Below are 15,274 nucleotides of genomic sequence, written 5' to 3' on the forward strand. Positions count from 1 at the left end.
AAATCCAGTGACAAAGAAATATAATGAATAATCATGAGTGAAATGTAGAAATTAAAACTGTGATAAGTTCTATGAGGGAAAGGAGTCTGTACTATATTCTGTACAGTGGGACCTAACCTCACCTGAGGGTAAGGAATGACTTTCCTGAGCAAGTACCATTTGACTTGACACCTGCAGTATGAGAAGAAGATAACTGGGTGCAGATAAGGTGTTCACATGCAAATGTGAAGTTGTGGCTGGAATCAAGAGCAAGGCTGAAGATGGTAGAAAATGAAGCTGGGAAGAAGGTGCGCCAGAAATGACTAACTGTCCATCAGAATCTGTTTCCCCTTTGAGTAACAGCATGCAACTGCCCAGCCAGAGACTATATTTGCCAGTCTCCTTTGCATTCAGTGTGGCCATGTGACTGGTTTCTCTCCAATGAAACATCAGTATAAGTGATGTCACCACAACCTAGACAAGATTTCAAGGCAGTAGGTATGTTTCCTCCACAGGCTCATTCACCATTCTGTGAGCTCTAACGGTGAGAGCAGTGTGATGCTGGAAACTGTGTGATCAAAGAGGCCTTACCATCTTCAGACTGGGATGCTCAATGACATCTTACACATGATACTCTGCCAACCTGGAGACCTTGTCCTGGATTGTTACATTAGAGAGAGAGATAAACTTTCATCTCTAAATCATTGAATTTTGGAGAGATTTTTGCTAAGTTTGCTTATCCTAAATAATGCTAGGGAGTTTTGTCTTTGTACAAAAAAAAATGAGAAATTATTTAAAGATTTTAAACTGAGAGATATGTGATCAAATCAATATTTTGAAAAGATTTCTCCGCAAAGTCAAGGCTATATTGGGGAGTGGTGGGAAGGAAGGTAAGAGAGAATTAGGGGAAAAAAATCAATAGAAAAGCTTTGCAGAAGTCCAGGTATGAAAAGTCTGGAGCAGAAGAAACAGAGAAGTGGATGGACTCAGTAGGTGTGAGGTGATATTGATAGAATTAGGTAACATATTGAATGGGAAAAGTCGAGAGGGAAGTATCTACAAAGACTGCTACTTTATATTTTTGGCTCTAAGCACTGGGCAATTGGTGAGGGTATATTCTCAGAAGGGAAACACAGAGGAAGATCCTGAGTTAAAATCTGAACATATGCACAAATAGATGTTGTTATCATGTACAAAGCACACTCCCTCCTTCCACAAAAATGAAAGGACAGTGGTGCAGCCTTTAGGAGGTGTCCCTCTGCAGCAGTGTGCTAGAGCGGTTAAAGTACTGAAGCTGGGTCAAATCAGCTCCTTAACTAACCAGTTGACTCATCTAGGATGGTTGTTTAGGCTCTTCAATTTTTAGCTGCAAAATAGGGAAAATAATAATACCTGCTGCGTAGGTTTATAATGAAGATAAATGAAAAAATATTTATAAAGCATGTAGAAGGATACATGCATCTTGGTAAGACTGCATTCCTTGTTACATCTTATGCGGCTCAGTCATGTGCTCTTCTATTTTACCCTGGTTTGTACGTATCATCAGCATATCACATGCTATTTAGGTGACAAATATATAGTCAGTTAAGGTATTGTTAATTTTAGATGCATACTCTATATCAATAATAAGTCTGGCTTGGTCACTGAATTCCAGCTGGACACTAATGACCCAATTTCTTGATACTCACACTCAGCAAGTTTGATTTCAGCCCTGATTTTTAGATGAACACAAATTCTTAGCCCTTTCATATAGGACTCCACATTTAAGCCCCGTGATATAGATAATGTTCTTCCATAGTCACTTGAGTCTTGCTTAACCTGCTTCCATCAATTCTAAACCCAATATCCCCTCTACGAATACTTTCTTTAATTTCTTCACTCTTTCAACTTGTTTAACTTTCATAAATCTTTAATTCTTTTAGTTAGTTTCTTCTTAAATGAATCCTTAGCTGTTCCAATCTTCTTCTTGCAAGCAGCTTTATACACAGTATCTCATTCCCTATCATTCATCCCATTATCTTTCTGTCTGGCGCAGCATAGAATTAGTCTCACCTTACATTCCTTTCAGCATGATTAAGAGAGAGGAAGAAAGGAAGAAAAAGAGAGCAACTAAGAGGGGAAAGCAATATATGCTATTATAGAAGCAAGCTTTTCATTAAAGTTATTCCCCTAAATCCAAACATTTCAATGCTTCATGAAGATTGTAATACAATATTTTAGGGCTATTTGCAGGAAACCCATTTGAATTATCCATGATGTTCCCCACAAAGCAATTCTCCACTTTTTCTTGGGGAAAAAAAAGTTTTTGCCAGAATTATATGTCCTAATGCAGATTTCGCCTTTGTGACATATGCCATTTTAGACTGCTGGCTAATTTTGTCCCAAAGTGTCACTTTTTTCACTGCATTCTTATTTTATACCCATATGAACTTTTAAAGGTATATATTTGTGTAAGTAACATAATACAATTAAACCGTAGTAAAATTTCAGGGAGTTTATAAAGAGGGCAGATGGAGCAGAACAGGATCTATGCAGTTCTGATTATTTGGCTACATATCCCCCTAACATCAGAATAATATCACACCTTTATAGCACAGCAATGTATGTACTGATAAATAAATAATTTTTAAATTTTCTTTACAGAAATATTCTACAGGCATCTTTGTTTTTTGAAGGCTATAACTTATAGAATTGAAGTATGCCAAATTCATTCACTCCTTAACTTCTTTTATTCATTTGTGTAATTATTCATCCATTCGTTCATTTTACCTGAAGTAAAATACCATGCAGAGTGGGATTCGAAATATGTGAGATATTTCCCTATTTTGAGGACTTCAAAAGTATGTATAAATATGTATATATATATGTGTACATATATATATATATGTTTTGAGAATCCATGACATGTCAAATTCTGTACACATCACTCCACTAAGATAAATGTTATTTTCCCCCATTTTCTGGAGGAAGAATCTGAGACTCAGAGAAGTTAAATATTTTATACAACCCCACCCAACTACTTTACTAAGCAGCAGAGTCAGGATTTAATGAAGCCATCTTGGTCTCGTTCTAGAGTATGTGCTCTTAACCATTACATATTGGCTTCTACTTAAAATAAAAGTAAAGTTTTAATAAAATAAAAGTTCAAATTTACAAAAAAAGAAAAAGTAGAAATGCTCACAGCAGATTCAAAAATCTGAATTCTTTATAAAACTCATGAATTGGTAATTTAATTATGTTTTCTTTCCCCTTTATCTCTGGATATGTATGGTTAGAGGCATTATTTTCTGGTAGATGAATCTAATTCATTTAAGACATATTTTATAATGAGACTTAGAATACCTCTCCTTTGTGCCTTTCACACTGTTACATATCCTTCAGATTCCAGCTCAAAAGTCACTCTCTCTAAAATTGTCCCTGATCCCATTCCCAGAGAGCACAAATCCTTTCCTTCACCATGGAACCTTCACAGCATGAAGTTCAGGTGAGAATTATAGTACTAGATCAGGCTGGGTCAGATTTGTGTCTGCCTGCATGTACGTGCTTATCTTTCTAAAGTGCATATGAGCCCAAGAGGGTGAGTCATATTAGAGACTCCTTCTTTCATGGCACCAGAAGCGTTGTTTTCTATATAATTCTAATGAAATGCACTAGTGGACTTTTTGACAAAGGAAGGCTCCTGGGTCCAACTTGAGTGGGATGCCCTGGCTATAGTAATAAACCAAACTAAAATGTTAAACACAGGAAGAAAGATACATTTGTATTATCTGCCTATACTTGCCTTGACATAAAAATGAGCATTGTGAAAAGATTATCTGATGGTTACCTTTACTCCTGAGTATGAGTGTTGAGATAATGACTAGAAGAATGTGTAAGCCTAGGAGAATGCTTTATACACAATTTAATAAGGTAATGCAAGCAGAAACAAAGGACATTAGAAAAAGTTGACCGTGGATATGGAAAACTAACGTAGGTTTATATAGGTATTGTTAAAACTATTTGTTACTTGACACTGAAAAGAAGAATGTCTTTACTTTTAACATGTTAAAGTCTCATATGTTAAGAATTCATGAGGTATTTTCTGTAATCAGACTGCCTGGGCTGCAATAATATTTTACACCACTTATTAGCTTAGAAATTTACTTCAATTTTCCATGTTATGCCCACACATAGTGCTGTTGTCAAGGTTTAAATAGAAATAATGTATGTAATATACTTGCTGAGTGCCTGGCATATAGTAAGCTCTGTATAAATGTTAGCTATTATTATTGTAATTTTAAGTTTCAGGTTTAGTTATGTGGGTTACTTAGTATGCTGTTTAGAGGGTGAGATTAAAAACAGGACCTTATGAAGTTAATTAAACATCTAAATTACAAAGATGATCAAGTGACTGAAATCTTGGCAAGCAACATTTCACCCTTACTTTATACTACTTAGCTTCATGTTCTTTTTAGTTGTGTTTAAATTTGGATACATAAAATGTAAAACTCTCTACATTTGCTAAGAATAGGCTTTGATGCCTCCTTAGGTTAGAAAATAATCAGACTGAATGTTGAGGTGTTGGGAGTAATGTAGTAGAGAGAAGAGTGCCTAGAGAAATCTATCAAACTGCCATCCTCAAGCAATAATTTTTTATTCATTCATTCAAACACAGGTTTTACAAGAAACAGACTGTTAGGGAGGCAGGATAATAAAAAAGGGATTGTACATGAGAATAAAATCCAAAGCTTCTGAAATTAACTAAACTCCAAAACTTTCCATGAAGAACCTGTAGCATTAGGGGTTTTTCTGCAAGCCAGGCATCCATTTATCTGCTGTATTAAGCAAATCTTTGCACCAAATTGCAGAGTTAGAAAGAAAATGCTCTGAGAAATATGTAGATCTTCTGAGAGTTCTATATCCAACCTTTCTACTAGACCAGATCTTTGCCAGTCATTAGGTGGTCCTAAAATAAAGCCCCGTAAGTCATAATCAGAATAACCAGAAAACTTTGATGATGGGACCTCTAAGTATATGTATCAAGAAAATCTAGCAAGAACCAAAGAATAGTAACAACCATGAGAGAGACAACAAATAGAGAAAAACAAGAGGAATTTCTTCATAATCTAGATTAAATTTTTGACAGCATATTCTCTGTGAAATGAAACCATTTTCTGTTTGAAACCAAAACTCAAATAGAAGATATAAACATTCAAAGACAAATGGATATACAGTACAAGGACATCAAAATTGAATGTCAGACCATAAGGAGCAATAATGATGCTCCGTGGAGATGGCAAGAGTCGCACTCAGGTGGTGACGATGGGGTCCTCCAGTGGAAGGTTACAACAGAAGAAAAAAGAAACAGGAAAGGCTGTGTGGAAGCTGATGGGATGTGTTGGGGAGCATTTGAACCACTCCTGGGCTCTCTCAAAATTAACTCTTCAGATTCTGAATTGGGTTGCATGTCCTGTGTTAGTAGTAAGTGATAAAAACTAGTTAAATAATGTTTACTCAGTAATTCCTGAATAATATAATTGTTTTATTTAAAAGGAATATTCAAAACACTAAAAAACCAAAACAAACCATAGAATATTATACATTGGTCTTATTCATATGTTAATTTTTGTCTTCCAAACATAGTTCATTAGCAGCTAGATCCAAATCTCCAAATGCAGCATAAAATCTCAGATTCAGATAGGAAGTGTACATCTATATTAGACTCTGAATGAGATTTTGGTGACCACCTTATAGGAGTAAAAATTCACCCTGGGCACACACTTAGGAAAGGGCTGCTTCCTTTATGTCAGAAAAAGCTTTAATTAGAAGTATTTACTGAAGTCTCTTGCTTCCTAGTCTCCTTATGGAGGAAACACAACTACCATGCAGCATTTGTATTTATTGGAGAAAAAGCAAAGATTAGAAGCTTCTCCTAGTTCAATAGAAAAGGAAATAAGGAGTCAAAGACATTGACTGGCAGAAATTCAAATGAATGGAAAAGTTATGTTAAGAGATACAGCAGGATGATCTTCAACTACAGAGAAATGCTTTTTTGTGTTTATTTTTTAACAACTGAGATAGAGTTTTAAAAGAATAAAACATTTTCTTTTTATGTCCTTGGTGCATAACCTTCTTCTCAATAGAGATTATAGACTCTAGCCCCTTTCAAGTTCAAATACTTTTCATCTTGACTTCATTTTTTGATTAATTGTGTCTTTGAGAAACAACTAGGGATTCTGAAGTTTCACAATGATATCTAGGTGGTGTTGCTACACTGATATTTACCCATTGCAGTGACGCCTTTCCTCACCCGTCATGAGGGTCATGGCCAACACTGCTATAACAAATGGCAGGTTAAAGAGAGAAAAGCATACCAAATTTATTTAATCATAATTTTACATGACACAAGAACCTTCAGAACAAAGGCCCAAAGATACAGAGAAAACTGACCATTTTTATGCTTAGATTTGATGAAGAGTGGATAGCTGTGTAGAAATCTGATTGGACAAAGAGGATATGATCTAATAGTAATATACTGAGTGAGAAAACCCAGCAAGGCCTGTTTGGATTTTTCTTGGCTTCTTTGTGTAACATTCTTTTCTCCTGGGTATGGATCAGTAGCCTTTCTGGAATGGGGCTCTCATAACCTACTGTTCAACACGGTGGTCAGAGGATTTCTTTAAGGCCAGCTCTTAACAGAAAGGTAGGGGAAGATTACAGTAATATTTTAGGCTTTATTGCTGGCCTTGAGAAAATGGGGTTCGGTGTCTTTTGCCTAGAGAAAGAGGAATTCTAGTTTCTATGGCTTGCCTAGAGGGGGAAATGAGGGGCAAGGGTCAGGAGGGCAGGAGAAAGTCAGAGAGAAACTGTTTCTGAGGTTTTCACTCTGAGGTTTTGTTTTCTGAGCCCCAACATTCCACAGCAGTTGGTTATTAGAAATCAACAGCCCAGTGTCAGGTTTATGGTATTTGTCTATTGAACAAACAGGTTCATACTAAAAGACTTGATTATTGTAACTTTAGATTGTGAAGCTTAAACAAATGCATCTAAAAGTCTGAATTTCAAAATTCTGACCTTGGGTTAATAACCTTGAATGTAGGCGAGGATGGTATTTTAAACATGCATGCAGCTTTGCAATCCCAAGTAGTCTTCAACTTCTTTAGTATTCTAGTGTTGCAGAATACACTCCATCTGAAAAAGGGGGCCATGACTTTGAATTTCATGTCTCCAAGCCAAATTTTATTAAGGTCCCTCATTAGCTCACTGCCCTGTATAAGACCCATAATCTGTCCCTGTAGACTTGTTACATTTCAGAATACAGCAAGGACCACAGAGTCTGCCTAAAACATTTGAAAGAAAAGAAAATCATTTAAATGGGGTTGATATCTCATATCCATAAGACTTTGATTTAGTCTTATAAAGCCTCTCTTCTCCCAACCAATTACATTATGTTGCTCCTATTTATCACCCTAGTACATCTTATTAATTATTTTTTAAGGAAAATATCCTGAAATGAAATTACTGGGTTGAAGAACTCACACTTTACATTTTGATACATATTCTCAAGCTTACCTCTAGAAAGTTGCTGGTGCAAAGTTAGACCCCAACCAACTTGATATGTGTATGTTTATCTCCTTAAATTCTGCCTACCTGCCAGGTGCTGTAGCTCACGCCTGCAAACCCAACTCTTAGGGAGGCAGAGGTGGGAGGATAGCTTGAGCCCAGGAGTTCGAGACCTGCCTGCAAATATAGTGAGATCCAGTACTCCATTAAAAAAAAAAAAAAAAAAAAAAAAGGAAAAAAAATTCTGCCTACCCACAGATATTCTGAATAGTATTTCTCCTTCTCCTTCTAATGACTAGTAGTCTCCACCCTTTGCTTATTTTCATAATAGGGGAGTCCACATTTTTCTTTTTTATTTTTAGAAACTCTTGATATAAGATTAATTAGGTCTCTGTCACATGTTGCAAGTGTTTTTCTATTTTGTTGCTTGCATTTCTATTTTGTTTATAATTATGCTGTATAGGTGTTAATATTTATGTAATCAAATCCATCTTTTTTCTTAAGTATTTTCTGTTTCTGACTTTGATATATATTTAGAAAGTATTTTCTTATCCTCATGAATGTAAAAAAATCCTTCACCCATATATCCTTCTACTTATTTTATGATTTTTATGGGTGTTAGCATAGAATAATTGTTAAAAACATTGACATACACAAATTTGGATTTGAATTCTGCTCTATAATTTTAAGGTGTGGGAATTTAAGCACTTTACTTTATACCTAAAATGGAGGAAATGGTTTCTATGTCTTCTTGTGAGGGCATCAAAGGAATAACATCTATAGAATATTTCACAGCCCAGCATATTATAAGTGCTCTATAGGGAGATATTTTAGTATTGTTATCCCTTGTGTTTGAACATTTCATTCAGTTGGGATATATTTTCCGATGAAAAGTCAGAGGCATCATTTCTAAAACAAAATATTTTTTCATCATAATTTTTTCTGATACCACCCTACGTTCTTCAGAAAAAAATTCTTAGTTCTTACCTTGGCACTAACAATATTCATAATCTCCCTTCGATAGGAATGCCCAGTCCAGGTCTCCTGCAACTCCTTACTCCTATTTTATTCTCTCATTACGCAGAATTATTTACTTCCTCCTAGACAAGACTATAACTTTGACCCTTTTGTCAAACTCTTCACTCTGGGGTTTTGTTTTCTGAGCCCCAACATCCTATAGCAGTTGATCATTAGAAATCAGGAAACCAGGTGTCAGGCTTATGGTGTTTGTCCATTGAACAAACAAATTCATACTAAAAGACTTCATTATTGTAACCTTAAATTGTGAAGTTCAATCAAATGCATCTAAAAGTCTGAATTTCAAAATTCTGACCTTGGGTTAATAAGCTTGAATGTAGGCAAGAATGGCATTTTAAACAAGCATGCAGCTTTGCAATCCCAAGTAATCTTCATATTTTTAATATTCCCGTGGTGCAGAATATACTTCATCTGAAAAGGGGGCTGTGACTTCTCAAAATGATTTCGCTCTAATCCTCTGCTTTACTCCCTGAACATGTTAAAATCATCATATCAGGCCCAAATCAAGAGTCGCCTTCTATTGATGGAACTTTCCATTGTGCCTCCCCCCACAACCAGGATTACCCGCTCCCTCCTCTGGTTTTCATGGAGTGTTTGCCTCTCTCCTAACTCTTATAGTACACATGGGCATCACTATCCCCAACTAGATCATGAATATCTTGTTGGAAAATTTTCAAACTTTTCTGCTCAGTGTCTGACACACAAGGTAAGAATGAAAAATATTTCTCAACTTCAATATACAATTCCTGCTCTATTTAAATACACCAACCACAATACTCAGAGATAGCTCTCTTATAGGAAACACATTGTATAAATGTGTGTCTAAAATTACGTATGTGCATAATTATTCTATGTAAATTTTGGCTCATTACATATGACACCTCAATAGGTTACATTTATTAATTGATTGCATCAATCATGAAAAATGTTTTTGGCAATTTCATTACATCTTTTGGGCTACAGAAAACCAAGAAGTTTAACACTTTTAGAAACAAGTATATTTTGTACAAATTTTAAGTTGGCAATAGCTTTGAAATATATAGAAAATGAATGCTGAGCCACAGTTTTGGGAATTTAGCCTTGTTGGTCTTGTGTTCAGATTACTGTGCCACTCCCACTATTATAGATGTCCAATTAAATTAACATTTAATTAACACCACTCTGTGCCCAGACATTATCATATAGATTATTTTTCTCTTTCTTTCTTTCTTTCTTTCTCTTTCTTTCTTTCTTTCTTTCTTTCTTTCTTTCTTTCTTTCTTTCTTTCTTTCTTTCTTTCTTTCTTTCTTTCTTCTTTCTTTCTTTCTTTCTTTCTTTCTTTCTTTCTTTCTTTCTTTTCTTCTTTTCTTTTCTTTCTTTTTTTTTTTTTTTTTTTTTTTTTTTTTGCCTGTACTTTCTGTGATGCTTGCTTGGGATATAGTAAAATGTTGTGTTTTTTTGTTTTTTTTTTGTTTGTTTGTTTTTGTTTTTTCCAAATAAAGGGATTCCAGGGCAAAATAAGTTTGGGACGTAGCATATCTTAATTTTTTCTCTGAGAGTCTCACTATCTCCTGAACACAATAAGGGTTCTGAGAAGTCTGACAGCTTATAGAACAATAATTTAACCCATTATTCCCCAAATATATTTGAAAGTTGAACTTTTTCTTCCTAGCTCATACATATTGGCTATATTGGGAAAGTCTGACAGAGATTAGTTTCATTAACCTTTCCAGCAATTTTGTCAACAAGTGTTGAACAGAAACTCCTGCCTTAAAAATAAAGAAATGGAGGGCTTGAAAAATGTCACTTGGCTATGACAGAATAGAATCCAGGACTCCTCATTCCTATTCTGAGACTCTTTATACTTCAGGTACCTCCTGCAAATCATTAAACCACTGTGGCGATTTTCTCATCTAAGAAAACAGGATGTTGCTCTGGACATTCTCAAATATACTTTTCCAGGCTTTTATCCACCTGGAATAACCCCATCCACGCCCCATCACCACCATCACCTTTTTATATTCTCATTTTCCCAACATCATGCTAGAGTCTTGTAGTCTCCATGAGGTCTTACTATAACAACTCAATCTTTTCTTGTATCCAAAATCTCACGGAATTCTCTGAGTTCTTCATTCTGGCACTTATTGGATATTGCCTCATGTAATATAACTAATTCATTGTGCCTGCCCTATTTCTCTAAAGTCAGACAGTTTGTCTTCATCTTTGTGTTTATCTGCCGTCATCATCATACACTCTATATAGTACTTGTTGAATGAATGAATGAATCTATGCAGAGGGAAATGACTAAGTGAATGAGTACATATCTGTTTTATATTTTAATTATTAGTATTTTCACAGAGTGGGGAGAGTAGTGTACACTGGTAGGGAGCATGGACATTTTACTAGATCAGTTGGTCTCACACTGTAGTATTTATCAGAATCCCCTATGGGGCTTGTTAAAACACAGATTGCTGTGTTAATTCTTTAATGCTGAGTCTCTCATTCAGTAGGTCTGGGATGGGCCCTGAGAATTTTATTTCTAACAAATTTCCAGATGATGCCAATGCTGCCAGTCCAAAGCTCATATGTCGAGAACAACTAAGCGAGGATAAATTTGATTAGTTTAGCAGCTGAACTTGCTTCTTTCCACCGTCTGACTGAGAAAGGCTCTTAAGTACTTAGCCTTTGTCTCATTATTTTATAAATGAGCTTAATATACTTAAGTTGCAGAATTATGATGATGTCATATATTAGAATGAGCCAGACATAAAAAAGTCACTATTACATATGAGATCGCTTCCTTTCCTCCTTGCTGATGGAGTGACTGAGAGTGTTTCATACTGCAGTCCCTCCTTTTTCTTGTCTCCATAAGTTCTCAGAATTTATACTATACTATTCATTTATAAATGTGCCCAAGTCCAGCAGAATTTGCCTTGGAACCAAGATACTGAATAACAGAAGCAATAACATAGACCTCAGGCACAGAATTCATTAATCACAGCCAACGGCAGTTCTTAGTTCAGACTACAGTCAGTTCCAGTTACAAATATTCCTTGCTCAGGCACAGGCTTCTGCTTCAAAACAACTCAGAGACACGGACTGCTTTCTGTTTTATCTCCTCATATAGCAGCGATAGTGCTTAAAGTTATCCCCAATCTGATGCCATTCTGTCTCATTCCATCAAAAGGCACAAAGGAGCCCTATCTTGGCTTTATTACGGCATCCTTTCAACAGACCCTTTGCTTGGGAAAGAATAGAGCTGAGCTTAAGTGATACTGCCTCACTTAGGAACTTGACCATTAGCAAAATTAATTGTAAAAGGGAAACTATAGTAGTTTTAAAATTCTCTGATGAGAGATTTCTCTTAATTTTAAGTGGTTGGATTACATGAATATGTGCCTCCTTTTAAGCCTGTATTATGAAAATGGTCTCCTTTAAAGTTTAAAAGAAAAAGCTTTCCTATTTTGTTGGGCTATTTTACTGTCTAAATTATTATATGAATTATATATGTTTGACTCATTTACTCCTGACAATCAGAGACTATATTCACTCTGTTCCCAGTTGGGTTCTGCGGTTGAGCCTAAGATCTGAGTCATAATCATGCACATTAAAGCTCAATGCCATTATATTTTCTACATTCACAGAAGGCCAAAACTGGAAATGTCCATGAGGATCAAGTAGCCTTACCTGGCATTAAGTCTTTCAGGCTCCCCCAGGAGGAGTTAGAAAAGTGACAGAAAGGACTTGAGGCTCCTGCCACATAATAACAGAGTTTCTGAAGGTCAGGTATGACCTCCCTACTGCTCTTGGAGAGACATTTCACTCTCTGCTTGGGAAAATTAATTATTCCCACTTGGTTTAACTTTCTGAGAACTTTTCTCCTCAGATTTCTGGCAATTCTATCCCCACTCATCAGCGCGACAACAGGGCTGAATAAGTCTGAAACACTGTCAGTGATAGATGAGTGGGCTTATATTTTGGTGACTTTGCTTTCTACACTTTGGCATACAGCTTCTTTTCATCAAAGAGGTAAGACAAACCATGGAGAACATGAAGAGAAAAACCTTTTGTCTCTCATCTGACACCAGATGGATCACCCCAGTCCCTGCCAGTAGCAAGATTGGTAGAATATGAGAAAGGGGAATCAGGATCACTCAGACCTTTTTCTCTGCTACTGGGCAGCCAATGCTTACTAGAGGAAATAATAAAATCATATGTATTGATTCATTCCAGATAAATGCTCTCTAATTTAAACTAAGCCTTCTAGGCTGGTGAGTAATCATTTTATTTATCTCCTGTTGAATCATAATTTTATTTTCTTTGTCAGCTATTTCAAACCGTCTTTACTCTTAATGTCTCTAAGCCTAGACAAAACCCTTCAATTTGCTGAATAATTTTTCTCTAATTTATCAAGATTATTAAGACTATTTGAAAGATGTCTTCTCAGCTTTCCTTGTTATTATTCCTATACTTTATATTCACCATCTCTTTCTGCATTGTATTGGTCTATTTGGGCTGTTATTTTAAAAAATCATAAACTGGGTGACTTATAAACAACAGACATTTATTTCTCACAGTTCCGGAGGCTGGGAAATCCAAGATCGCAGCACATTCACTGTCTGGAGAGCACTTTCTCATGCATAGATGGTGCCTTCTTGCTATGTCCTCGCGTAGTGGAAGGACCAAATCAGCTCTGTGACCTCTTTGAAAAGGCACCAATCCCATTCATGAGGGCTCATCATTTATGACCTAACCACTTCATAAAAGCCAATGCCTCCTAATACCTTCACTTTGTAGGTTAGGACTTTAGTATATGAACGTTGGGGCAGACAAACATTCAGGCCATAACATGCATATCTAACACACTTCTGAGGACAGCATTCCTATTTTCCTTTCCATGGCTCTATGTGTGCTCTCAATACAGCCTTGTCATACTTTCTCTTTCACTGATTTGTTATTTTCTTACTTTCCGTTGTCCTTCTTTTTCTGCTCTTTACATCCTCATTTTTGCTTGGGAAAGAACCGAGCTGAGCTTAAGTGCTGATGACTTACTTAGGAACTTGATCATTAGTGAAAGTAATTGTGAAAGTGAAGCTGTAGTAGTTTTTACTCATGACCATATCTAACTATCAGTCTTAAAATAACTTTCCTCCTTACTTACCTCTCTTTTTCAAGCTCTTCTCCTGTCTCTCTGCTTTCTTCCATGTCTAAAACTGATTTGTGATCTAGCTTCTGCCCCCACTACTGTTTGATCACTGGCATGTTTTTCAGTCTACATCCTCTTACTCTCTGCTGAATTTAGCCATGTAATCTCCTAGCATAAAAAATTCTTTGATATTTTAGCATTTATTATTGCTTACAAATTTTCATCTCTCTTTTTTTTCTCATTAATGTATTCTTATTCAACATTTCATTTCCTAAATGCAAGTATTCCCTTAAGATTCTATCCTAATCCCTATTTTTGCCTTTCTTCAGTTCCTCCATTGATGAGCTCATTCATCCTCATTTTTTGTTTGAGCCATTTCTACCGGATAAGTAACAGTCAATCTTTCTGGCACTCCTCTCTGTTTAAAGTCATACCTCATCAGCTACTCTAACTCACAATGTTGTTAAACAAATTACATCTTCTTTTACAAGCAACCTCTTCTCTTGCTTTCTAGTTTTGATCATTCAATGCTGTTTTTCTGTTTATGTCATTATTATTTCTCTACTAGAAAGTAAGTTACATGAGGACTAGCATTTTCATCCATCAATCCTAATAACTAAAATAATTCTATTGTGTGGTCATCACTACATAAATATATGCCAAATTAATGAATGAAAAAAACAAATAAATCCCTATTCTCTAGGCTTGAAAATGTTCAGCCATTTCGATTCTTTTTTCCACTATGCACTAATCAAAACGGCAGCCAAGTTGCTTGAGTTTACTTTTATAGCATCTCTTGTGTCTGTACTTGGAATGCAGTTATTTTGGTGGTTGAAATGTTTTATTATCTCTTGCATAGCCCCTTGTTTTGGCCTTATAAGTGGTCTTCCCAATAGTCAGAAAAAAACTTCTTTCTCTTCTCAAATTCTCTCATGCACTTAAGATATTTATCACTTGTATTAGATAGATTAGCTATCACATGCACTTTATAATAGTTCTGTCAATGGCACTCTCATAAAGACAGCTTTATCATCATAATCTCTTTATCTCTCAGAACACTTAATGTATGTTTCTTTATTTTTACAACAAATAGTTGATGAGTAGATGTCAACGAGTAAACACCACTGACAGAGTAAACTTCTTAAAGCACAATCATAATTTAGTAACTTTTTTTACAGTTAGGGCCTTTAATGGTTCCTCCTTGCCTCCTGAATTAAGTTTAAACTCCTTAATCAATAATTTAACCTCTCCCCTCAATTCCATAATATAGTCCAAAATGATCTTGCCAAGATTATGCCTCTTTCATCTCTTGTACATCTTGTACTCTAACTATTCTGGGCTACTTCTCCAATTACAATCCTCATTTTGTTCAAATTGTTCCCTTAAATAACAACCTCATCTTTGCCTCTGCCTGCTAAATGCTGTCTATTCTTCATTTGTCTTCAAAAATTCAGAAAGTAAAGGTGAAACAGAGAAGAGTGAGAAGATAAGGAAAATAAAGAAATTGAGGACTTATTTCCCTGGATTTATCTTTTGCCAAATTCCTGCCTAAATCATTTGAAATTCCTATCACTGTTCTACTCTTTGCTG

Source organism: Macaca thibetana, chromosome 5 (assembly GCF_024542745.1).
Source record: "Macaca thibetana thibetana isolate TM-01 chromosome 5, ASM2454274v1, whole genome shotgun sequence".
NCBI lineage: Eukaryota > Metazoa > Chordata > Mammalia > Primates > Cercopithecidae > Macaca > Macaca thibetana.